The sequence below is a fragment of the Myxine glutinosa genome, unplaced genomic scaffold, assembly GCF_964187855.1.
Source record: "Myxine glutinosa unplaced genomic scaffold, kmMyxGlut1.1 SCAFFOLD_227, whole genome shotgun sequence".
Classification (NCBI taxonomy): domain Eukaryota; kingdom Metazoa; phylum Chordata; class Myxini; order Myxiniformes; family Myxinidae; genus Myxine; species Myxine glutinosa.
In genome coordinates this window covers 359,648-386,029 of record NW_027616389.1, presented here as the reverse complement: position 1 = coordinate 386,029, position 26,382 = coordinate 359,648, and the positions used below count along the sequence as shown (strand labels likewise).

The 26,382-nt window shown below is 45.5% G+C and overlaps 1 pseudogene; it reads right to left on the bottom strand.

Moving 5' to 3' along the window:
- Positions 1-2,447: 2,447 nt before the first annotated feature.
- On the bottom strand, positions 2,448-22,778 carry LOC137411059 (spectrin beta chain, non-erythrocytic 1-like; annotated as a pseudogene).
- Positions 22,779-26,382: the final 3,604 nt, after the last annotated feature.

Below are 26,382 nucleotides of genomic sequence, written 5' to 3'. Positions count from 1 at the left end.
TGAACATCAGTTTTCTCTTGGGCGGAATTCATATGGATTGCGTGGCGAAAGCGCATATATAATACAACTTTCTGGCGAAGTTCCTCTCACGGTCCGGGGGTCACCGAGACCAGGTATTCACCGAGGGGACCACGTAACAGAGGTCAAGAGCTGCAGTAGTAAGTGCTGCGGTCTTGCGTGAACACACAGCATTAAGAGGTCTTCACGTGGACAAACCCCCTGGGTTGGCACTCCATTGGCCAGGGGAGGGGTGAGGATTTGGGGGCTATCTCCACATGTGGGTGGGCTTCAAGAGATGGAAAGAAGTGTGGAAGTATTTTGAGCATTTCTATGTTAATTTGGTAAACACACATTAATACTGTGGATGAATGTTTTTGTGTCTCCGCCGACAAGGTTGCTGGAGGCATTATGTTTTCAGGTTGTCCGTCCGTCCTTCCGTACGTCCGTCCATCCATCCAGGCTAAACCTCATTTTTATCAGCAACCATATGTCCGATTGAGACAAAACTTTCAGGGTAGGAGTGACACCCATGCAGAATGTTTTTATGATAATTGTGACGTCACTGGTCACGTGGTATGGCAGCCATCTTGGATTCAAAGCAAAATAATTAAAAATATATTTCTCGGAAACCGCTGAATGGAAAAATTTTAAACTTGGCACATTGTCATGTACTCCAAATGGGAAACAAAAGCAGAATAATGATGACATGAGAGGTGAAGTGGTATACCAGCCCAAAATGTTTTAATCGTATTCCTTATCCTAAATATCTGAAATTGCATGCACATGATCTATGACCCATTTGTATTGAAATATTAAAGTTATGACATCATACGTCACATGGTTTGGCAGCCATTTTGGATTGAAGGAAAATATTAAATAATTACATCTCTGAAACAGCTCCCCCTATATATGCGAAATTTTACAAATATCATCTAACAGCACTGTTGCATATAGTTTGAAAATTATGATGTCATAGGTCACGTGGTTTGGCAGCCATCTTGGATAGAAAAACGAACCTTATCCGATAAACACGAAACTTCACAAACGTGATCCACTACCCATACATATGCAGAGTGATGGCATCTACCCATTGTGGGACTATGCGGAGGCATATTGGCGACACAGTCGCATTGTTCTAGTTTTAATTTTGTTCAAATTATACTGTTCAAAGACAAAATTTTACACATTATTTTATCCTTTAATGAAATGTCTGCTGTTTCTTGTCCGGAGGACACATTACGTAGCCTATATTCTGCAAGAATGCGCACCTAATGAGCCTGGCCATCTGAAGTCAGAAACACACCCTCCCATTGGCCTTCTTGCGGTGGGAACTGCCTCCCCATATGGTTCTCATTGCTTTAATATGTGTTCTTATATCAAATATACAATTGCATATACTAGGGCATGCCCGTACGTGGGTGCCCTTTCCTTGCCAAAAAAAAAAAAAAACGCTACCGTATGCTCTACCCCGCCCGTACGCCCGTACGCCCGTACGCCCGTAAACAAAAAAAACAATGCTCTTCGCTTCCGCCCTTCGCTCTGACTGAATTGGGAGAAATAATGCGCATAAGAAATCGAGAAATTATTATTTTCTCCGGAAGAAATCAAATTACGAACCGTAATGGCGCACGCGCTCGGCTCGGCTCGCTCTCACATCGGCCACGCCTACGCAACAACGCGTTCTGTGATTGGCTGCCGGAAGTGAAGTCTTCACTGTCCGGAAGGTCGCAAATCGCAGTTACGATGAATCGCAAATTAGTTTTAATTAGTTTTAAAACATAGTTTAACGCCAACATAGTTTGCCAACGTGAAATAAATGAATACGCTCTCAAATGTGCCGTCCGAGGCAGAGTCTGTTCGCCACGTTCGGCACACGTGATAGCTCGCTGCTCTCTGATTGGTTGAATCGTTTTTTGGACATAGCTCGGTAACTACTTCTCCGATTAATATGAAACCTTGAAAAGGCACATCCTCGGGTCCCCAGCAATATACCTGGCAAGTTTAAAGTATATCGGACCCGTGGTTGTCGAGAAACAGCGGTCACAGACATACAGACATACATACATACATACATACATACATACATACATACATACATACATACACACAGAGATTACTGGAATTATAGATAGATAATATCTCATGTCAAATATATAATCTTATATCAAATATATCATTGCTGTCCAGTGTCCGGCACATTAATTTTCTTGGCTGTCAAACTTGTTTTTATAATATTATTGGAAAGAATTTTCATTCGTGTGCTGTCTGATCAGAACTTGCTTGTTCTGATCTCTACATCTGTGTAACCTAAATGTCCCCCCCCCCCCCCCACCCTTTTGAAATCAGTATATATTCTGAAGGCTCCGAGAACAGAATTAGGAGTGACTTCATGCAACTTGTTTGGTGTAGCACCCCTTCGTGCACACATCTATTTATTTTTGATGCTGTCAACCCTATATACAAATAAATTATACTTTGAACCTAATTGAAGTGTTTCGTCTTCGACCGAAGTTTACCAAGTCTCAAAGTGTCCACCTCTGTAACTTGTGTGTGTATTTTGTGTTTGTAACAGGTCTTTCATGATCCTTCATTCGGCTGGAGTAAATCAATTAATTAATTAATGAAAAGGCCTACCTGAATCGTGGCGAGCTTCCTTTCCATTCCTGCAAGTTTAAGCTGCAGGGCCGTGGCTCCAGCCAGGTCTTTTCCAAACTCTTGGCTTGATTCGATGACTTTGGTTTTCTCCTTAATCCAGGCCTTGGTCACGTTTCCTTCAAGGTGAAAGCTCTCGATGCTGAGGGCTGACTGCAGCTCTTTTTTCTTCAGGTCCAGCAACTCGAGAAACTTGTTCCACCTGCAGGCCCGGAGACGAGATGACGTGTCGAAGCACTACACAATGAGTGTCTCTATCATATAGACCACACAGAAGGTATATGTACAAAACTCCCGAGAGCAAAGAAAGCGAGATCGAAAGCATGGCTATACCTGTCATTCAAGTGATCCACCTTCACCTTGATGTCTTGTTCTCCAGGATGACCGGCGTTGATGAGTTGAAGGGAAAGTTGGTTCACCACAGCGATGTGTGAGTCCTCACTGTTCACCTCGAGATCCAGGCTTTGGAAACTGGACCAAGCAACACGCAAGCTTGCAGCCAGACAGCCCAGACACAAGTGAAACTGGATGAAAACTATGACCTTTTTATTGTCTTGCCTCCACAAAATTGAGAAATAATTTAATTCTACAATCAAAATATATAAAAGCCCTGTGTATTTATTTATCTGTCACACAGGAAGTGACGTTGAATTCGTCACTGAAAGGGAGCACACACAATATGAGTGTTAGCGACAGTCGCCATTTTGTTTCCACTCGTGAATTTCTGCCGTCGCTAACGGGTCTAACCTAAACCTAACTCGAATATGCAAATGAGTCATGCTTGGGGTCACAACCTGGAGGAAGCTGTTTTAGACCTGAGGCCGTCATCATCATCATGGACGGTCTGCTCCATATTTGTCTATTTGGCGTGATCGGGTGTTTTCATTACCCCACACGTGCAAAACGAAAAGCGGGGTTTATAAATGGCTTCACTCCTGTCTGTCTGCCTGCCTGGTGTTTAACTCTCTACCTGTCTGGCCTGTAATTGTGTGTCATCAATCACCGCACACTACAATGGTCAGATTTCCCCTTTCGATTGCAGGTAAGGTTGTCCGTAAAAGAGTGACGCAAACACAAATAGGTTTCACCAAAAGAACCCGAAGTTGGTACAATCGGTCTATGTAGCCAACCAAAGACTTTGAAATATCGAGGCTGGGGAATCAAAAAGTTTATCGGAAGTTTTCCCTCCAATATAGAATATAAACTTAGCACGAATGTTCAGTCCTTTTCTATGAAATTTCCAGGTGGTGTCACACACTCGTGATTCTGAAATAGTTTTGAGGTGCGGGGAATGTTGGGGTGGGGGGAGGGACTCGGGGAGGGACATTTTGACTCGCCCTGGTGGACCTGGTTGAAGAGGTTGAGGACCAAGTGCTTTAAATATGACAGTTAGGTTTCATTGGGGTCAGGATCGCACAAACATCATCAGCTGTTTCAACTCACCGGTGCTGGACCACCTCTAGATCTTCAAGGCATGCAGGTAGAATCATCCCGTTCAGCCATTGCTCTTTCTCATCGGTCCACAGATCACATAAATCTGCCTCACTGGACAACTTGTACAGAGCCAGCGCATCCTGCAGCCTCTGCTCGCGGCCGAGCGCGGTCTCCACAAGCTCACTGTACCGTCGCTCCAGCTCCACAAAGCGTCCCGGCCCGTCGGCCTTCTTCATTGTCTTCATAGTCAGGAGGTTTTGGGCCTGCTCGCGCAGAACATCCATGACTGGACTGTGGGGAGAAAAAGAACCACACGAGTGGTGACGTCATATCCTGTATCGATAATACAATTTCTTATTTTGCATCAAATACCATCAAAACGCTTGCAATGTTGTCCTGGTTATCCAGGTACTACAGGTACTGTACCTGGTTGTGATTGATAAAATCAGAGCATGCATGGTGAGATAGAAGCTCTCTTACCGGAATCCAGATATCCCCGCCATCACGTCCTTGTGTTTCTTGACTAGCGTTTGAGCAGAGAACAAATCACTGCCGACGTCACCGCAAGACACGAGGCGAAGCTCGTCCTTGAGCCAGCCCTCAAGGTCGTCTAAGACCGCCGCGAACTGCCGCAAACTTTTAGCATCGCTCAACCGCTGCTTCTGCGCCGTCGCGAGTTCTTCCAATCGGTTCCACATTCGCTCAATTTCATGCACTCTCTCGGCGATCTCATTTGCATCGAAATGTCCCTGCTTCGTCAACGTCTCAACTTCGCGCACCGTCTCACCTTCGCGCACCGCTTGCTTCAGATGCGCCCGGCGGATACTCAGCTCGTCCTCGAGAGTCCGATGACGTGCCAGGAGACGTCGAACGCTGCTTCGGTCCTCACCGACCTCCTGGGATGAAAGAAGAGCTTCAGTCTCGCATATCCAGCTCGCCAGTTCATCCATCACGGAAAAGAAACACCAGCGTTGCCATGATTCTTCCAGTTTATGTCGCTGCGCTACCTCCATTTCACACAGCTCAGCAAAACGGGTTTCAAGGTGAAGAACACGGTTCTGTACAAGCCCTGGGTCACAGGGCTTGGAACCTGCAGACGGTGACGTGAAACATTCGGAACCCCATTACTTCAATTTTGGTGACACTCAACTGCATACAACAACAACAACAACAACAACAACAGGCATTTTAAGGCCATTTTCCCTGCTGGAGTGGGGGTTAGCCTTGCATTAGCCATGACAATCTTTTCCATTTTGCCCTATTTTCTGTATCTCCCCTTGTTAACCCCCTTGCCCACATTTCTTCTTCCACCACCTTTAGCCAAGGCTTTCTCGGTCTTCCCTGTCCTCTTCTTCCTTCTACATTCATTTCCATCACTCTCCTCAACCAGTCACTTTCATCCTTCCTCAACACATGACCAAACCATCTCAACCTGTTTCTCTTCACACCATCCATCACAGGCTCAATTCCCATCATCTTTCGCAATTCATCATTTGTCTTCCTCTCTCTCAACGATACTCCACACATCCACGGAACTATTCGCATTTCGACCCTTTCCAGCCTTCGTTGCTGCTCTTCATGCATTACCCATGTCTCGCTCCAATAAATCATAACACTTTTCGCACATGCAGCATACACCTTTCCCTTCAGCTTCAACGACACTCCCCTCCTTGTCATCACGCCACTCAGTTCCCGAAACATCTTCCATGCACATCTCACTCTAGCAACTGTTGCCGAGTCGGATCCACCTTCTCCATTCAACATGTCTCCTAGGTATCAAAATGAAAATTACACTCAACTGGATGTCGCCGAAAATTAAGTGAAAAGTTAGAGTTCACTCGCATATTCTACAACAGCCCCAAAACAAATACACAATGCAAAATACAAATACACAGCTACTCAATACAATAATATTACACAATAAAATACAAATACAATAAGAAAGAGCAATCAGAGATTGCAGACCCTTGCCAGGACATGTTTTTAGTGGTTTTTAAAGCTTATCTGTAAAAACAAACATGGCGGCCACATGGAAGGACGTGACCGATGACGTTATTATTTTATTTTTTTCTCGGCAATTTATCCAAAGATGACGATGAAATTTCTTCTTGATCGGATGAAATTTTGTACTTGTCGAATTATGACGTCATAATTGAGGAACCTATGACATCATCATTGAACCACCTTTAATAATAATAATAATAATACATTTATTTTATATAGCGCTTTTCCAGAAGCCCAAAGGCGCTTTGACAGAGTACAAAAAACAAGTGCAAAAAGACAAAAATCAATAGGTAAATAATCAAAGCAAAAGGAAGGAGAAGGAGAAGAGACAGTCAGGGGTTAAATGCTGTGGGTTAAATGTTGAATGCAGTGTTGAACAGGTGGGTCTTGAGTGATGTTTTGAATGTGGTGAGTGAGGAGGAGTCTCTCATGGTGTGAGGTAGTGAGTTCCAGAGGGTGGGAGCAGCGATGGAGAAGGCCCTGTCCCCCCAGGATCTGAATTTGGTCCGCATGGGGGGGGGGGGGGGTCAGGAGGTTGGTACCAGCAGAGTGGAGGTTGCGGGTGGGAGTGTGTCTGGAGAGGAGGTCAGTCAGGTAGGATGGGGCCAGGTTATGGAGGGCTTTGTAGGTCAAGAGGGGGATTTTGTACTGGATTCTCTGGGGGATGGGGAGCCAGTGAAGCTTGTAAAGGACGGGGGTGATGTGGTCACGGGTCCGGGAATGGGTGAGTAGACGGGCAGCGGAGTTCTGAATGTATAGGAGTTTATTGGTGATTATTGAGGGTGAACCATAGAGGAGGCTGTTGCAGTAGTCCAGACGGGAGGTGATGAAGGCATGGATGAGGGTTTCTGCAGCCGTGGAGGAGAGGGATGGAAGGAGACGGGCGATGTTTTTCAGGTGAAAGAAGGCTGTCTTTGTGATCTGTTTAGTGTTTTTGTCGAAGGAGAGGGTTTGGTCAAAGATGCTGCCAAGATTCCGGATGTGAGGGGAGGTGGATACTGGGAAACAGTCGATGTTGAGGGCAAAGTTATGGGTGGATTTGGTGAGCGTTTTTGGGCCAATGATGATTATTTCAGATTTATCATAGTTAAGTTTGAGGAAGTTGATTTGAAGCCAGGATTTTATTTCAGTGATGCAGTTTGTCAGGATAGAGAGGGTGGCGGTGGAGATGGACTTAGTGGAGATGAAAAGCTGGATGTCATCGGCGAAGCAGTGGAATTGGAGACCATGACGGCGGATTAAGTGACCAAGGGGGGACAGGTACAGGATGAAGAGGAGGGGGCCGAGAACTGAACCTTGGGGGACACCTTGGGGGAGGGGAGCAGTGGGGGATTTGCAGTTATTGATGGAGATGAACTGGCGTCTGTCAGAGAGGTATGATTTGATCCAAGAGAGGGCAGTGCCGGTAATGTTAAAGGTTGTTTCAAGTCGGGTGAGGAGGATGGTATGATTGATGGTGTCAAAGGCGGCGCTGAGGTCGAGGAGGATGAGAATGTTGAGGTTGCCAGCATCAGAGGAGAGGAGAAGGTCGTTGGTGATTTTGAGGAGAGCAGTTTCAGTACTGTGGTTGGAGCGGAATCCGGATTGGAATGTTTCAGACAGGTTATTGGCAGAGAGGTGATGTTTGAGTTGAGTGGCTGCAGCGTGTTCCAAAACTTTTGACAGAAAGGGTAGGTTGGAGATGGGTCTGAAGTTGTTTAGGGTGTCAGGGTTGAGTCCAGGTTTTTTCAGAATGGGGGTAACAGCAGCAATTTTGAGGGATGGTGGGACGATGCCTGTAGACAGGGAGGAGTTTATTGTTGCAGTGATAAGTGGAGAGAGAGCAGGAAGGGAGGCCTTGACAAAGCTGGAGGGGATGGGGTCAAGAGTGCAGGTGGCAGGTTGCATTCCTACGAGGAGTTCAGAGAGGTCAGTAGGGGAGACTGGGGAGAACTGAGACAGGGGTTGGCAGGATAAGGGGGGGCAGGTGGTTTGAGGGGGAGCGGGTGCAGTGGTGGTTAAGCTGCTGTAGATGTTGTCAATTTTGCATTGGAAGAATGATAGGAAGGAGATGCAGTTGTCTACTGTGAATGACTGGGTGGTGGTGTTCAGGGGGCTGAGGAGTTTGTTTATTGTAGAGAAGAGTGCTTTTGGGTTTCCAGAGCCAGGGTGGATAATTTGAGAGTAGTAGGCGGAGCGGGCACAGAAGAGGGCATCTTTGTAGTGCTGCAGGTGGTCTTTGTAGGCTTGGGAGTGAATTGTGAGACCTGTTTTATTGCGGAGTCTTTCAAGTTGGCGAGCACGAGTTTTCATCAGGCGGAGTTCAGGGGTAAACCAGGGAGCAGAATGGGTGAAAGAAACTGTTTTGGTTTTCATAGGTGCAAGCTGGTCAAGGCAGGAAGAGAGAGTGTGGTTGTCGTAGTCAGTGAGGTCAGAAGGGGTGTGGAGGTCAACGAAGGGAGAAGTGGACATTTTTTCAGAGAGGGTGGATGACAATGAGGTAGGTGAAAGAGCGTTTAGCTTACGGAAGTTGATAGTGCGATAATGCCTTTGTGCTGGGGTGGGGATGTTGATGGTCATAGTGATGGCTAAGTGGTCAGAGAGGGTGAGGTCGGAGCCAGAGAGATGATGCAAAATTAATCCAGTAGAGCAGACAAGGTCCAGAATGTGACCACAGTTATGGGTAGGAAAGTTGACATGTTGAGTGAGGTTAAAGCAGGTGAGTAAATCAGTGAAGTCAGTGGTTATTATGGAGTCAGTGGAGTCCATGTGGATATTGAAATCACCGAGGAGGAGGATTGAGGGGGAGAGGTAACAGAGCTGGGTCAGAAAGTAGGAGAAGTCAGACAGGAATGTTGGGTGTGGTTTGGGAGGGCGGTAGACAACAGCCATGACTGACTGTGTGTGACCAGAGAGTTTAAAAGCCAGGTGTTCAAATGATGGAGCAGATGAGATGGAGATGAGGCTGGTCTTGATGTCCTGTCGGTGAATTACGGCAATTCCACCACCTCGGCCCTCCGAACGTGGTTTATTGATGTAAGAATATCCATTGGGTGTAGTGAGGTTGAGTGAGAAGTAGTCCAGAGGTTGTTGTCAGGTTTCGGTGAGACAGAGAAAGTCCAGTTTATTATCCAGAATGTAGTCGTTCAGGATGATGCTTTTGTTGTTGAGGGACCGGGTATTGAACAGGGTGAGCTTGATGTTGCTTTGTACGGTGGGGATGAACTCAGGTGATTTAGCCAGGGTTTGCAGACAGGAGGTGCGATCGTGTGCGTTGCTGTGACCAGGTGCGCTGGGACGATGAGTGGGAGTGCGCTGAGCCGACCAGAGTATGGGAACGGAGTGACCTGTTTGTAAGTAAACAAACTTACGACCAGAGCCTCTATGAGTATATCTGGGTCGTCGCAGGAGTCCGTGGTATTTGATTGCAGAGATGCATGATGGGGTGGAGTGAGTATTGAGCAGAATAAGCCTTGCGGCGGAGTACCTCAGAGCCATGCCAGGCAGGAGCGAAGGGACGAGTACAAGGCCAAGGTCGAGGAGGCAAAGCGGCAAACGCAGCGGCAAATGACCGCAGCCGCAAACCAAGACCACAGCGGCAAACAGCCACAGCCGCAAACAACGGCCACAAACAACGGGAGCGGGCCTGAGGAAACAGTGGAGGAGCCGGGCAGGTGAAGCCAGGAGCAGAGCCAGGACCGAGCAGAGGGCAGACCCAACGGCCAAAAATCCGCCATGACCACCAGAAAAGCAAACTATGTACAATGGCCCAAATGCCCTTTAGAGGCCATTTTTCCCTGCAGAGCAGGGGTTGGCCTTTTTTGGGCACTGTGGTCCCCTTTTTGAAGCAATGTTTTACAGCCGGATGCCCTTCCTGACGCCAACCCTGTTAGTCGCCTCTTGCAACTCACAGGGAATTACCAGTGAACTGGTACTCAATTTGCCAACATCGGAAGGATGACAGGCTGAGTCAACAAGCAAGCATGTTGCAAGAGCAGGTCCAACACGAAGGGACAGTCTATGGAAGGCAAGAGGCAAAAGGAAGAGCTCAAAATGCCGGCGAGCGAGCGGTTTTACTCGCAGTCTTCTGACGTCACTGGCGCTTTTCCTCCAATCAGCGCATCGCTTGTTGCGTCCTCCACACCGACTGGCCGAATGTTTGCGCCTTCCGCACTGATTGGCCGAGGTGTCATCGGTCGGTGGCCAATCAGTGTGTCGCTCCTTCACCTTCCTGAATCTTCTCACCGCGTTGGTGTCCTCTCATTGGCCGAGCGCTTGGCGCCCTGCTCCTTGTTCGCCCTCCCCCCGTCAATCAAGAGCCCCCCTGAGCATGGCTATTGCCTGCCTCGCACGATGTTTGTCGCCATGGTGGCGTACTGCGTGGCTGCTGCCTGTTGATTTTTCCGGTCAGTTCCTATGGTCAGTCAGTGTAAGGGGGGGATTTAATTAATGTGTGCACTGAGGGCCTATCTAAGTGTCTAGAAGAGTGCGTTGCCATACGGGACAAAGGAATGATCACCAAGTCTGACACACAGGGCAATTATCTTAGTCCCGAGAACTATTTATCACACGAACATCCTTGTATGATCACAAGGAAAGGAGCGGTGTACAAAAATACAGAAATAATACCAAATGCAAATACAGCAACTCAAGATAGAGTGCAATTGTCGTGGGGTCGCGACGCTTCACTCGGAATGATCCCCTGAAGAGTAAGTGTTGGTTGGGCAAAAGTCCAAAACGTGTCCTTGTTCTTCCACCTTCTGAGGGCCATGGGAAAGTACTGTTTCTCAAAAGGAAGGTTACCAATGATACGCACCATCCCCAAGAGCTGCAATAGTCTGCGCAGCGTCATTCACACTGCGAATGCGCTCCTCCTGCAGCCGAATGTCTGCCTCGACGAGTGTATGCTTTTGGAGCAGATCCTTAACATCCAGGAGGTGCTTACCATAGCACTGAGATTGCACCTGTGCCTGGAGAGTACACAAATAAACATCACCGAAGCTTTGGTTAAAAATAAATAAAGGAGAACCACTCGTTTTCTCACAAAAAGGACACGTACAGGAGACCTTCAAACATGGGTCCAATCGGTATCAGGGTAACACCGACATGCAAGGAGCACGATCTCAAGCAGATTTTACTGTTTTCAAAACAGGAGATCCAAAACAAAGACAACATGGGGCATTTAACAAGGCAGAACCATGACCAGATACAGTGCCCAGAGAAGCTCTACACCCCCTTTCAAATTTTTCACCTTTTGTTACCTTATAGACTGAAATGATATTGCACAAAATCAGACTTTTTCCACCTTTATTTACACATCGTAAACCAAAACTTCCAAGTGAAAATAAATTTTACAAATCTCAGAAAATGTATTAAAAATACAAAACTACTTTATCTTGGTTGGATAAGTGTCCACCTCTGAGTTAATACTTGCTGGAAGTATATTTGACAGCAATTACAGGTGTGAGTCTATTGGGTTCCATCTCCACAAACTTTGCACACATTGATGGGCAATATTTGCCAATTCTGTACAAAACTGTTCCCGCTCAGTCATGTTACGTGGGGAGTGTTAATGGACAACAATCTTCAAATTGGGCCACAGATTTCCGATTGGATTTAGCTCTGGGCTCTGACTGGGCCACTCAAGGACATTTATATTTTTGTTTCTTAGCCACTCCAGTGTAGCTTTGGCAGTGTGCTTCGGGTCGTTGTCATGGTGAAAGGTGAACTTCCGTCCAAATTTCAGCTTTCTTGCAGAGGGCAGCAGGTTTTCCTCTCGAGAATTGTCGGTATTTTGCTCCATCCATTTTGCCTTCTATCCGGGCAAGTGGCCCAGCCCCTGCTGATGAGAAACATCCCCATGACATGATGCTGCCACCTCCATGATTCACAGTAGGGATGGTGTTCTTTGGGTGATGTGCTGTGTTGGGTTTGTGCCAAGCGTGACATTTTGCATTTCAGCCAAAAAGTTCCATCCTGGTTTTGTCGGACCACAAAACCTTTTGCCACATGGCTTCAAAATCTCCGGAGTGGTTCTCAAGGTGGGTCTTTTTGAGTAATGGCTTCTTTCTTGCCACCCTACTGCGCAGGTGAGATTTGTGGAATGCTTGGGATATTGTTGTCACATGCACACAGTGACCAGTCTTTGCCATAATGGCCTGTAGGTCTTTCAAAGTTGCCATTAGCCTCTTGCTGGCCCCTCTGATCAGTCTCCTTCTTGCTTGGTCATCCAAATTGGTGGGACGGTCTGATCTAGGCAGGGTCTTGATGGTACCATACGCCTTCCACTTCTTAATGATTGGCTTGACTGTGCTCCAAGGGATATTCAAGTCCTTTGAAATATTTTTGTACCCATCCCCTGATCTGTGCCTTTCCAGAACTTCTTCCCATAGGTCTTTTGAAAGCTCCTTGGTGCTCATGGTTGAGTCTTTGCTGTGAAATGCACTACCCAGCAGAGGAAATCTACAGGAACAGCTGATTTTATTTTGAAATAATCAGAATCACTGCAGTTTAGGTGGAGGCCAATTAACTTGGTGTGTGATGTTGAAGGTGATTGGCTACACCTGACCTAATTTACAATTGCTATTATAAGGGGGTGTGGGGGAGGGTGGACACGTATCCAACCAAGATAATCTAGTTTTGTATTTTTAATAAATTTTGTGAATGTTGTAGAATTTGTTTTTCACTTGGAAGTTGTGGGTTTCGATGTGTAAATATAGGTGGGAAAAGTCTGATTTAATTCCAGGCCATGAGGAAACAACAGATTAAAATTTTGAAAGGGGGTACAGACTTTCTATGGGCACTGTATCTTGATTATGTTACATCTGAGAATGACCGATCTACATCAAAGTAGATCTGCCTGTGGACTCACACTCACCATCTAGTATTTTCTTGCCACTCACAAAGAAATTTAATCACGTATGTCAAGCTGATTCACTTATTCATCACAACATCACAAAGAAGAGTACTCATCCCAAGTGACGGGAAAAACTATCAAAAGTATACCCTTCTCTCTCTCTCACTCCCCGTCTCCCCCTCCACCCTTCTATAATCCCCTCTCTCCACCACTGTCCTGTCTCTGTCACTTTCATTCGAGATTTCGACATAATTATTCAGGCCCTGAGTTCCGATCGTGAAATACGGAATCAGATTTCGTATATCAGCTTTTAATAAGCCAATACGATACATTATTCAATCTTGCCGGGAGCCAATCACCTTGCACCTAGCCTCACACCAGCCAATCAGCGTAAGCACTGATGGACGAAAGGACAGCCATCCGTCTCTGTCTTATGTATATCGATGACGAAACGTATTCAGTAATTGGGGCTGTTGGAGGAGTCGTTGAGGATTCTGGAATGGAGAGGTGGGTTAATCAGGAGTTCCTCTGAACAAACAAAAAACGACGGAAGAAAGGAGTGGAAAAACCAAAAAAATGGCGGCTGCACGAGGAGCCGGGAAGAGGATGGCCTGTGTGTAGTACAAGTAGCGTCTGGTACACTATGGCGAAAATGGAAGACACGCGCATTACCAGAGAGATGATGTCCCTGACCAGACAGAAAAAGCCGTTGTTTTATTTGGCGAAAATAAATTTGGAGTTGGACACTTTCATTTTCGGACCAAGTGACCAAGAATTGGGACCAAGAAGCAGATCATTAGACCCAAACATAATCCCTGTGGAGAGGTCTAGCAAGGACCGCACCGTGCACGTCTCTCTCCGCAGTACCTTTAAGTCATCCATCCGGTCATTCAGGCTGGTCATCTCCTGTAAGACGCGCCGGAACCTGAGATTGGCGTCGAGGCGGGCTCGCCGTGTAGCCAACAGCCCCTGCAGGTGCTCCCACAGCTGCTTCATGTGACGACACCTTGCATCTATGCGCCGGGCTTCGTGATATCCCTCCGCCTGGAGCTCGCGTGCCAATTCCACCATGGCTTGCACACGTTCCTCGTACACACAGACGTCCACTTCGATCGCCTCGTGCTTCTTGATGGCGGCTTCCACAGACGCCAGGTCTCGGCCAAAGTTATCCTGCAGTCCCAAGAGCGAAGCAGTTTGCTCAGATGATGTTTTCGAAAAGGAATCAAATAGATCGCGTAGATGTGCTTCGGGTCCTTGAGGTCGATTACCTGGAGCGCGAGGCGTTGATTCTCCTGAAGCCACGTCTCGCGCCGCATCACCATTTGGTCAAACTGAAGAGCCATCTGTTCCAATTTCTCCTGGTGTGCCAGCTCGGCACTTAGGGTCATCTTTCTCTTGTGTTAGGCCTTTTCGAGCCGCTCCCATGCCTGTTCAGCAAGCAAGAGGTTTGGAAAAGGTTCCAAACTTATAATCTGAAGGACAAAAGTGAGTCTGCCAATGTTATTTGACTACATGTCATTGTTGCTGTGCTGTTGTGTTATTTGACTACCAAATAGGTATTTGCTTTTTCCTCTGAAACTACAACAAACAATTTCAATGAAACGTCACCACAACCTTCATCACCCATGATGTACCAGTTTGCTCAAGGCATCAGAAAAATTTGGGTCTGAGGAAATACAGGATGTGAGGGCGGTTGGGGAATGGGTTGCCCCCCAAAATAGGTATTTTTATTTTTTTGTTTGTTTAAATTCTTATGATTATTTTAGTATGATTCTACATGCTGCCCTGTCTTCTAGAAACCATTCAAATTTGTTTAAAATACCTTTAATCAGTGCAGTATACTGTTTATTCTACCAGGTGAGTGCCAGGGGTATTGCCCCTATGTTTGGTATACATAGTCAAGACTCCTGGAAGAGCTAGTACACTGAACTGATCAGGACGTAACAGACAAAAACAGGAAGCAAAGCACGCGTACATGGAGAAGGAAACTCCAAGAAGGAAAAACTGGAAAATTAGGAGGGATGAGGGTGAGGTTAACGAGGGTAGAAAATATCATGGTTTTGGATTGGGGACAATCTGAGTTGGCGGTGAACATCTGCGTTGAGGACCTGGAGGAAAGAATGACATTGAAGAGGATGTGGAGGTTGATACTGTGGAAATGTAACTCATTGATTGGGACTGGTAACGAAGCAGATAGACGATTTCGTAAATGAATGTCAGGAATGTGCACGAACATGGTAATCTCTTGTCCACCTGGTCACAGCCCCAGGCTGGAGCACCCCCCTATTGTTTGGTAAATGGAACTCGCAGCAGGAGGGGAGCGAGCTGGTGCCAGTGAGGCGACCGAGTAACATTGCTGCGGAGAAGGGATTACGATTTCAGCGCACAGAGGATTAACTGAAGTTTGCCCATATAAACAGAAGAGACATTGAGTCAAAGGGCACTCATCCTCAGAAGCCCTGCCCGACGGAATGAACGTGTACCAGGAGTACGGCGCTGCAGCCACGAAAGAGGGACTATGCGGATAGAGTTACCTGGTCCATTGAGTTAACGGTAGTTATTACTATTTGAAACTAGTTAATAAAGTTGTGATCTTTCGTAAACCTGTGACATCATTGGAGTCTTGAGTCTCACACCACTTCCTCGACAATCTGGAGGCACCGCTGGATTTCGAGTGGACGTCGCCAAGGTAAGCATGGCGTCTTGGGGATGGTCCATTATGAAATACGAACTTGTGTTTAATTCTGAACATGGTGGAGGATGTGTGTGTGGGGCTTGCCGCGATAGAGGTAACATAATCCAAGGAGTGTAAACGTATTTTTGTCACGACCGTCCGAGGTAAAAGTCACGGATGGAACGTTTTAAATGATTCTATTATTCGTGTGCTTGCGAGGATGCGTACGGTATACACTGGGTGTTAAGAGCCTTACTCTGGTCTGCAGGCAAATCGGCTCCTGAAGTGCACCATGAGGCGATTTGTTTGCCGGTTCGGTAAGGTTCGGTAAGGTCCGTACACGTGTAAAATCGTGTACACCCGTTTTAAATAAATAACTAAATACATAATTTTTTCCAGTTTTCCCGCCATTTCTAAAACTCGTTTGATTACAATATAAATTAATGACAGACAACGCCATCTCATGCCGGTCCAGAATTATTGTGAAAGATGGCGATTGGATGAAAATTGCATACCGACACTCCCTCACTGGCCCTCATTGTCCCTCATTTCCATTCCGGCTACCTGTCTCCTGCTCCCGCTCCTTCTCCCTCCCTCTAGTTCCCATTGGCGGACGCTTTGCGAGAAGCAAAGCGTTTGTGTGAAACCTCAACCTAAATATAAAAATTGATCTGCTTGGTGTTAGTTTAAGGGCTGTTCCAAATTTATCCTGATTATGAGAGATAATTACAGGAAATGTGTACTGTTCTTGTTTGGTGATTATCAGACAGATAGAGAGAGACAGAGAGACAGACAGAGAGAGATAGACAGAGAGAGACAGAAAGTGAGAGAGAGACATAGACAGACAGAAAGAGAGACAGACAGAGAGAACCACAGACAGAGAGAGACAGACAGACAGACAGAGAGAGATAGACAGAGAGAGACAGAAAGTGAGAGAGAGACAGACAGAGAGAGATAGACAGAGAGAGACAAACAGACAGAGAGACAGAGAGAGAGAGACAGAAAGAAAGAGAGAGAGACATAGAGACAGACAGAGATAAAGATGATATTCAGACAGATAGAGAGAGACAGACAGACAGACAGAGAGAGATAGACAGAGAGAGACAGAAAGTGAGAGAGAGACAGACAGAGAGAGATAGACAGAGAGAGACAAACAGACAGAGAGACAGAGAGAGAGAGACAGAAAGAAAGAGAGAGAGACATAGAGACAGACAGAGATAAAGATGATATTCAGACAGATAGAGAGAGACAGACAGACAGACAGAGAGAGATAGACAGAGAGAGACAGAAAGTGAGAGAGAGACAGACAGAGAGAGATAGACAGAGAGAGACAAACAGACAGAGAGACAGAGAGAGAGAGACAGAAAGAAAGAGAGAGAGACATAGAGACAGACAGAGATAAAGATGATATTCAGACAGAGAGAGAGACATAGTCAGACAGAAAGAGAGACAGACAGAGAGAACCACAGACAGAGAGAGAGATAGACAGACAGAGAGAGACAGACAGAGAGAGAGACAGACAGAGAGAGACAGACAGAGAGAGAGAGAGAGACAGACAGAAAGAGAGAGAGATAGACAGAGAGAGAGACAGAGAGAGAGAGAGACAGACAGAGAGAGACATAGACAGACAGAAAGAGAGACAGAGAGAGAGAGAGATAGACAGACAGAGAGAGAACATTTTTGGGAACGTTTTGGGAACATTCAAATGTTGGGTTTTGCTGACGTTTCCACAACGTTGTTTCAACGTTTTTCACATTACTTTCCTGCAACATTGAACTAATGTTGTTGTAAAACGTTTCCACAATGTCGCTACAATGTTTCACTTTCGTTGTTGCAACGTTTTGCTCCAACGTTTTGGGAACATTCAAATGTTGGGTTTTGCTGACGTTTCCACAACGTCGCTACAACGTTTCACTTTCGTTGTTGCAACGTTTTGCTCCAACGTTTTGGGAACATTCCAATGTTGGGTTTTGCTGACGTTTCCACAACGTCGCTACAACGTTTCACTTTCGTTGTTGCAACGTTTTGCTCCAACGTTTTGGGGACACTCAAATGTTAAGTAAATCGGATAAGAATTCACGAGTTATTTAATTATTAGCGATTAATGAAGTACTTATTTAATTAATTACATTTCTTATTACATTACAGTAATTACATTACAGTAATTACCTGAGGTAATTACAGTAATTACAGTTCCGGTAATTACAGTAATTACAGTAATCATTACAGTAATTGCAGTAATCTTATTACAGTAATTACATTACATTAACTCAGGCACCTTTTGAGTAAGGAAGCTGATATTTGGACATGACACTGACCAAGTGATGTGGCTGTCAAGGAAAATTTTGATTTATTGATTAATCATTTAATAAATTAACTCGTTGATTTATAAATGACTTATTTAATTAAAATTCCTCAGAGATACATCTTCGGATGAAATACTTGCAGATTGGTTATGCTATGAGCCAATTAATTAAGGAAAATATTTTGTGATGGCCATATTGGCAATTTCGTGGCCATATTCGTGGCAACTCAGTTAGTGCCACTGCACCTTTAAAATGCATCCCTGCGTTCATTTTTCGATCGATTGAGTTGAAATTTTGAACAATCGGATCTGGACTGTCGTTGTTAACGACTCTAGCACGCACCCGTCCAATCAGGATGGAGCGGTATGGTCCCCGGATCATCACTGCCCGCAGTTTTAATTAGTTTTACTTTTCTCTTGGTCATATAATTTTGAAGACATGCATGTCATGATATAGGAAATGTTTGTTCTGTTGAACGGAATAAATGTTGTTTATTTGTGTGGGTGTGTATTTTTGTGTATTTTGGATATATTTTCACGACTAATTCCAGTTAACATCCTGCAAAATTTGCACATTTTCTGGCCGAGTCGAAATTGCGTTGAGTTCCTATGGCATGCGCCATTAAAAGCGCTGTGTAATGGTTGAGCTCCCTTTATTTCGTTTTGGTCATGCGGATGAGCAGACAAAGTGACGAATGCTGTGGCTGGAGCAGTAGAAGCAATGTTTTTTTTATTGAAATGATCTAATTTAATTCAACGTGGTAGGTGGGCAACACCACAAAGCATACCTCTTTTAAGGTGTGTACAAACCCATGAACATTTCAGCAATCAATACGATGCTGAAATGATGTAATTTAATTAAACGTGGTAGGTGGGCAACACCACAAAGCATACCTCTTTTAAGGTGTGTTTAAACCCATGAACATTTCAGCAATCAATACGATGCTGAAATGATGTAATTTAATTAAACGTGGTAGGTGGGCAACACCACAAAGCATACCTCTTTGAAGGTGTGTTTAAACCCATGAACATTTCAGCAATCACACGATGCTGAAATGATGTAATTTAATTAAACGTGGTAGGTGGGGCAACACCACAAAGCATACCTCTTTTAAGGTGTGTTTAAACCCATGAACATTTCAGCAATCAATACGATGCTGAAATGGTGTAATTTAATGAGTAATTTAATGAGTAATTTAATGAGTAATTTAATGAGTAATTTAATGAGTAATTTAATGAGTAATTTAATGAATAATTTAATGTGTAATTTAATTGTGTAATATGGTCGACCTTGGGTTTGTTTGGGTTTTGTTGTTTATTTTTGTGGGTGTGTATTTTTGTGTATTTTGGATATATTTTCACGACTAATTCCAGTTAACATCCTGCAAAATTTGCTCGTTTTCTGGCCGAGTCGAAATTGCATTGAGTTCCTATGGCATGCGCCATTAAAAGCGCTGTGTAATGGTTGAGCTCCCTTTATTTCGTTTTGGTCACGCGGATGAGCAGACAAAATGACGAATGCTGCGGCTGGAGCAGTGGAAGCGATTTTAATTGTTCAATGATTATTCGATATTGTTATGACTTATTGTCAATAGGTATACTAAGTGGCCATGAGGTAGCCTGGTGCTATGTACAGTTTTATTCTATTGTTGATTATACCACATAGCTGTGGTGATAAAGGAAATGTTCGTTTTAAATAGATGATGGTGATAGGACCATGACTATAAAATCATGATGATTATTATGAATGATATCATAGGGTTCAAATGCAGAATGATTGCAGGAACTTGGGAAAGAACTTTCAAGACCTATGGGATAAATTGGGTGTTACAAGCGATGGAGTTTCAAAATTTAGCATGATTGAAGGAATTTTACAGTCTTATTTCAGGAGTTTTACGAAATTTATATTGCCAAGAGATTTGGGTACTATTAAAAGAAAAAAATGATGAGATATTTTTCCCAAAGAACTTTAATATCTGCCATCCATTTTGGCGGTCTCACGAATGAAGGATGAGTTGCCTTTAGTGGTTGCAAATAAAATTTGTGGAGACCAGGCAAAATGGGGAAATATGTCAGATATGACCCTAGGACAGAATGGTGATTCATCAATTGACATGAGGTATGAACCAGAGGTGACGACCGATGAGCTTCGATCTCAGTCAATGGATGGACCTGTCCTGACATCATTGGGGAAAGGGCTTATGCAAGGAGTCATCCAAAAGGATTAATTTGATTTATTGATGAATATTGATAAATTAATTGAAATTGAATAATTGAATTGAACTGAATAAATTTAATTGAATAAATTTAACTGAATAAATTGAACTGAATAAATTGAATTGAATATATTGAGCGTTTGATTGATGAAAATGCGGTCTCAAGAAAGAAGCTTTGATATTGTTGCGAATATGGAATTTGGCCTCCATATCCGCTTGTAAATATTCCCCTATTTTCCCCAATACTCCCCAACTATCCCCAATCCCCCATTCCCTAGTCCCATTGTCTGTAAACAACAATCAGTAGAGCCGACCTTCCCCTTATTCCCCCATTAAATGTCGTGCCCAGGTCCACCGCACCACACGTAGACAAACGAGGATTGAGGGGGAGAGGTAACAGAGCTGGGTCAGAAAGTAGGAGAAGTCAGACAGGAATGTTGGGTGTGGTTTGGGAGGGCGGTAGACAACAGCCATGACTGACTGTGTGTGACCAGAGAGTTTAAAAGCCAGGTGTTCAAATGATGGAGCAGATGAGATGGAGATGAGGCTGGTCTTGATGTCCTGTCGGTGAATTACGGCAATTCCACCACCTCGGCCCTCCGAACGTGGTTTATTGATGTAAGAATATCCATTGGGTGTAGTGAGGTTGAGTGAGAAGTAGTCCAGAGGTTGTTGTCAGGTTTCGGTGAGACAGAGAAAGTCCAGTTTATTATCCAGAATGTAGTCGTTCAGGATGATGCTTTTGTTGTTGAGGGACCGGGTATTGAACAGGGTGAGCTTGATGTTGCTTTGTACGGTGGGGATGAACTCAGGTGATTTAGCCAGGGTTTGCAGACAGGAGGTGCGATCGTGTGCGTTGCTGTGACCAGGTGCGCTGGGACGATGAGTGGGAGTGCGCTGAGCCGACCAGAGTATGGGAACGGAGTGACCTGTTTGTAAGTAAACAAACTTACGACCAGAGCCTCTATGAGTATATCTGGGTCGTCGCAGGAGTCCGTGGTATTTGATTGCAGAGATGCATGATGGGGTGGAGTGAGTATTGAGCAGAATAAGCCTTGCGGCGGAGTACCTCAGAGCCATGCCAGGCAGGAGCGAAGGGACGAGTACAAGGCCAAGGTCGAGGAGGCAAAGCGGCAAACGCAGCGGCAAATGACCGCAGCCGCAAACCAAGACCACAGCGGCAAACAGCCACAGCCGCAAACAACGGCCACAGACAACGGGAGCGGGCCTGAGGAAACAGTGGAGGAGCCGGGCAGGTGAAGCCAGGAGCAGAGCCAGGACCGAGCAGAGGGCAGACCCAACGGCCAAAAATCCGCCACGACCACCAGAAAAGCAAACTATGTACAATGGCCCAAATGCCCTTTAGAGGCCATTTTTCCCTGCAGAGCAGGGGTTGGCCTTTTTGGGGCACTGTGGTCCCCTTTTTGAAGCAATGTTTTACAGCCGGATGCCCTTCCTGACGCCAACCCTGTTAGTCGCCTCTTGCAACTCACAGGGAATTACCAGTGAACTGGTACTCAATTTGCCAACATCGGAAGGATGACAGGCTGAGTCAACAAGCAAGCATGTTGCAAGAGCAGGTCCAACACGAAGGGACAGTCTATGGAAGGCAAGAGGCAAAAGGAAGAGCTCAAAATGCCGGCGAGCGAGCGGTTTTACTCGCAGTCTTCTGACGTCACTGGCGCTTTTCCTCCAATCAGCGCATCGCTTGTTGCGTCCTCCACACCGACTGGCCGAATGTTTGCGCCTTCCGCACTGATTGGCCGAGGTGTCATCGGTCGGTGGCCAATCAGTGTGTCGCTCCTTCACCTTCCTGAATCTTCTCACCGCGTTGGTGTCCTCTCATTGGCCGAGCGCTTGGCGCCCTGCTCCTTGTTCGCCCTCCCCCCGTCAATCAAGAGCCCCCCTGAGCATGGCTATTGCCTGCCTCGCACGATGTTTGTCGCCATGGTGGCGTACTGCGTGGCTGCTGCCTGTTGATTTTTCCGGTCAGTTCCTATGGTCAGTCAGTGTAAGGGGGGGATTTAATTAATGTGTGCACTGAGGGCCTATCTAAGTGTCTAGAAGAGTGCGTTGCCATACGGGACAAAGGAATGATCACCAAGTCTGACACACAGGGCAATTATCTTAGTCCCGAGAACTATTTATCACACGAACATCCTTGTATGATCACAAGGAAAGGAGCGGTGTACAAAAATACAGAAATAATACCAAATGCAAATACAGCAACTCAAGATAGAGTGCAATTGTCGTGGGGTCGCGACGCTTCACTCGGAATGATCCCCTGAAGAGTAAGTGTTGGTTGGGCAAAAGTCCAAAACGTGTCCTTGTTCTTCCACCTTCTGAGGGCCATGGGAAAGTACTGTTTCTCAAAAGGAAGGTTACCAATGATACGCACCATCCCCAAGAGCTGCAATAGTCTGCGCAGCGTCATTCGCACTGCGAATGCGCTCCTCCTGCAGCCGAATGTCTGCCTCGACGAGTGTATGCTTTTGGAGCAGATCCTTAACATCCAGGAGGTGCTTACCATAGCACTGAGATTGCACCTGTGCCTGGAGAGTACACAAATAAACATCACCGAAGCTTTGGTTAAAAATAAATAAAGGAGAACCACTCGTTTTCTCACAAAAAGGACACGTACAGGAGACCTTCAAACATGGGTCCAATCGGTATCAGGGTAACACCGACATGCAAGGAGCACGATCTCAAGCAGATTTTACTGTTTTCAAAACAGGAGATCCAAAACAAAGACAACATGGGGCATTTAACAAGGCAGAACCATGACCAGATACAGTGCCCAGAGAAGATCTACACCCCCTTTCAAATTTTTCACCTTTTGTTACCTTATAGACTGAAATGATATTGCACAAAATCAGACTTTTTCCACCTTTATTTACACATCGTAAACCAAAACTTCCAAGTGAAAATAAATTTTACAAATCTCAGAAAATGTATTAAAAATACAAAACTACTTTATCTTGGTTGGATAAGTGTCCACCTCTGAGTTAATACTTGCTGGAAGTATATTTGACAGCAATTACAGGTGTGAGTCTATTGGGTTCCATCTCCACAAACTTTGCACACCTTGATGGGCAATATTTGCCAATTCTGTACAAAACTGTTCCCGCTCAGTCATGTTACGTGGGGAGTGTTAATGGACAACAATCTTCAAATTGGGCCACAGATTTCCGATTGGATTTAGCTCTGGGCTCTGACTGGGCCACTCAAGGACATTTATATTTTTGTTTCTTAGCCACTCCAGTGTAGCTTTGGCAGTGTGCTTCGGGTCGTTGTCATGGTGAAAGGTGAACTTCCGTCCAAATTTCAGCTTTCTTGCAGAGGGCAGCAGGTTTTCCTCTCGAGAATTGTCGGTATTTTGCTCCATCCATTTTGCCTTCTATCCGGGCAAGTGGCCCAGCCCCTGCTGATGAGAAACATCCCCATGACATGATGCTGCCACCTCCATGATTCACAGTAGGGATGGTGTTCTTTGGGTGATGTGCTGTGTTGGGTTTGTGCCAAGCGTGACATTTTGCATTTCAGCCAAAAAGTTCCATCCTGGTTTTGTCGGACCACAAAACCTTTTGCCACATGGCTTCAAAATCTCCGGAGTGGTTCTCAAGGTGGGTCTTTTTGAGTAATGGCTTCTTTCTTGCCACCCTACTGCGCAGGTGAGATTTGTGGAATGCTTGGGATATTGTTGTCACATGCACACAGTGACCAGTCTTTGCCATAATGGCCTGTAGGTCTTTCAAAGTTGCCATTAGCCTCTTGCTGGCCCCTCTGATCAGTCTCCTTCTTGCTTGGTCATCCAAATTGGTGGGACGGTCTGATCTAGGCAGGGTCTTGATGGTACCATACGCCTTCCACTTCTTAATGATTGGCTTGACTGTGCTCCAAGGGATATTCAAGTCCTTTGAAATATTTTTGTACCCATCCCCTGATCTGTGCCTTTCCAGAACTTCTTCCCATAGGTCTTTTGAAAGCTCCTTGGTGCTCATGGTTGAGTCTTTGCTGTGAAATGCACTACCCAGCAGAGGAAATCTACAGGAACAGCTGATTTTATTTTGAAATAATCAGAATCACTGCAGTTTAGGTGGAGGCCAATTAACTTGGTGTGTGATGTTGAAGGTGATTGGCTACACCTGACCTAATTTACAATTGCTATTATAAGGGGGTGTGGGGGAGGGTGGACACGTATCCAACCAAGATAATCTAGTTTTGTATTTTTAATAAATTTTGTGAATGTTGTAGAATTTGTTTTTCACTTGGAAGTTGTGGGTTTCGATGTGTAAATATAGGTGGGAAAAGTCTGATTTAATTCCAGGCCATGAGGAAACAACAGATTAAAATTTTGAAAGGGGGTACAGACTTTCTATGGGCACTGTATCTTGATTATGTTACATCTGAGAATGACCGATCTACATCAAAGTAGATCTGCCTGTGGACTCACACTCACCATCTAGTATTTTCTTGCCACTCACAAAGAAATTTAATCACGTATGTCAAGCTGATTCACTTATTCATCACAACATCACAAAGAAGAGTACTCATCCCAAGTGACGGGAAAAACTATCAAAAGTATACCCTTCTCTCTCTCTCACTCCCCGTCTCCCCCTCCACCCTTCTATAATCCCCTCTCTCCACCACTGTCCTGTCTCTGTCACTTTCATTCGAGATTTCGACATAATTATTCAGGCCCTGAGTTCCGATCGTGAAATACGGAATCAGATTTCGTATATCAGCTTTTAATAAGCCAATACGATACATTATTCAATCTTGCCGGGAGCCAATCACCTTGCACCTAGCCTCACACCAGCCAATCAGCGTAAGCACTGATGGACGAAAGGACAGCCATCCGTCTCTGTCTTATGTATATCGATGACGAAACGTATTCAGTAATTGGGGCTGTTGGAGGAGTCGTTGAGGATTCTGGAATGGAGAGGTGGGTTAATCAGGAGTTCCTCTGAACAAACAAAAAACGACGGAAGAAAGGAGTGGAAAAACCAAAAAAATGGCGGCTGCACGAGGAGCCGGGAAGAGGATGGCCTGTGTGTAGTACAAGTAGCGTCTGGTACACTATGGCGAAAATGGAAGACACGCGCATTACCAGAGAGATGATGTCCCTGACCAGACAGAAAAAGCCGTTGTTTTATTTGGCGAAAATAAATTTGGAGTTGGACACTTTCATTTTCGGACCAAGTGACCAAGAATTGGGACCAAGAAGCAGATCATTAGACCCAAACATAATCCCTGTGGAGAGGTCTAGCAAGGACCGCACCGTGCACGTCTCTCTCCGCAGTACCTTTAAGTCATCCATCCGGTCATTCAGGCTGGTCATCTCCTGTAAGACGCGCCGGAACCTGAGATTGGCGTCGAGGCGGGCTCGCCGTGTAGCCAACAGCCCCTGCAGGTGCTCCCACAGCTGCTTCATGTGACGACACCTTGCATCTATGCGCCGGGCTTCGTGATATCCCTCCGCCTGGAGCTCGCGTGCCAATTCCACCATGGCTTGCACACGTTCCTCGTACACACAGACGTCCACTTCGATCGCCTCGTGCTTCTTGATGGCGGCTTCCACAGACGCCAGGTCTCGGCCAAAGTTATCCTGCAGTCCCAAGAGCGAAGCAGTTTGCTCAGATGATGTTTTCGAAAAGGAATCAAATAGATCGCGTAGATGTGCTTCGGGTCCTTGAGGTCGATTACCTGGAGCGCGAGGCGTTGATTCTCCTGAAGCCACGTCTCGCGCCGCATCACCATTTGGTCAAACTGAAGAGCCATCTGTTCCAATTTCTCCTGGTGTGCCAGCTCGGCACTTAGGGTCATCTTTCTCTTGTGTTAGGCCTTTTCGAGCCGCTCCCATGCCTGTTCAGCAAGCAAGAGGTTTGGAAAAGGTTCCAAACTTATAATCTGAAGGACAAAAGTGAGTCTGCCAATGTTATTTGACTACATGTCATTGTTGCTGTGCTGTTGTGTTATTTGACTACCAAATAGGTATTTGCTTTTTCCTCTGAAACTACAACAAACAATTTCAATGAAACGTCACCACAACCTTCATCACCCATGATGTACCAGTTTGCTCAAGGCATCAGAAAAATTTGGGTCTGAGGAAATACAGGATGTGAGGGCGGTTGGGGAATGGGTTGCCCCCCAAAATAGGTATTTTTATTTTTTTGTTTGTTTAAATTCTTATGATTATTTTAGTATGATTCTACATGCTGCCCTGTCTTCTAGAAACCATTCAAATTTGTTTAAAATACCT